This window comes from Marmota flaviventris, chromosome 7 (genome assembly GCF_047511675.1).
Source record: "Marmota flaviventris isolate mMarFla1 chromosome 7, mMarFla1.hap1, whole genome shotgun sequence".
NCBI lineage: Eukaryota > Metazoa > Chordata > Mammalia > Rodentia > Sciuridae > Marmota > Marmota flaviventris.
This window is the reverse complement of record NC_092504.1, coordinates 57,762,280-57,763,208: the sequence shown is the minus strand read 5'-3', so window position 1 is coordinate 57,763,208 and position 929 is coordinate 57,762,280.

The window sequence follows — 929 nt, the reverse complement described above, 5'->3', positions numbered from 1 at the left end:
ATCACTGGTTCCACCAGACTCAAGAGGCCTCTATCACCACTCCTTAGGATTATCTAGCACCTACTCTTACCTAAGTCATACCTAAACAAAAAAGCTCAGATTTGGAACCCTAGGAAGAAATTTTTCCTCTTAGGACTGAAACACATCACATTTGAGAATGACCAAATTTTGGGAGATACAAAATGGCTTGAATGCACAAGTAGGAATTATTATATGATTAAACAACCTGGTTTTACCAATACTTTTTTTCAGTGCTATTCTATTTTTTATATTCTGCAGCAAAATATTAACCAAAAAAATAGTCAATCATGTTTATGCTCAAATATATATGTTTTAAAGTGGGCCTTTTGTCATAAGAAGAGAAATTCTATTGTATTTTAGCACATTAACATGTTGAAAATTTAGCAGCACATTATTCATTCTATAGTACAAGTTCATATAGGATAGATCCCTTATTGAATTGTATTTAGGTTGAACTGTGTGAATCCACTGATATTCATTGATATTTTTAATCTGCAAAATGTTATTTCATATGGTTCTAATACCTAGAGTCTCTGCTCGTGAGGCATCACTGAGAGGACTCTGCACACAAGTCACATATGTCAGAAGAGGACAATGGTAAACTCTTAAGCTCTTGTTGGAATTTTGAAGTATGACTCCACCTCTTACTATCTGGGTTACCCCTTAAGTAGATAAATTATGTAATCTACCCTTTTATCTATGTGTCCATTTATTCATCTACAAAATGATAATAACAAGAGTACCCAACTCAGACATTATTTTGATAATTACATAAGTTAATATATATATAAAGAGCTAAGAGTAGTGTTTGGTGCTTGTCCATATGGCTCTTGACAAGTGTTCAGTCATCTTTGTTTTTTAATAATAGTAATTATAATTACTTTTTTAAAAATCTAAAGTATAATTAC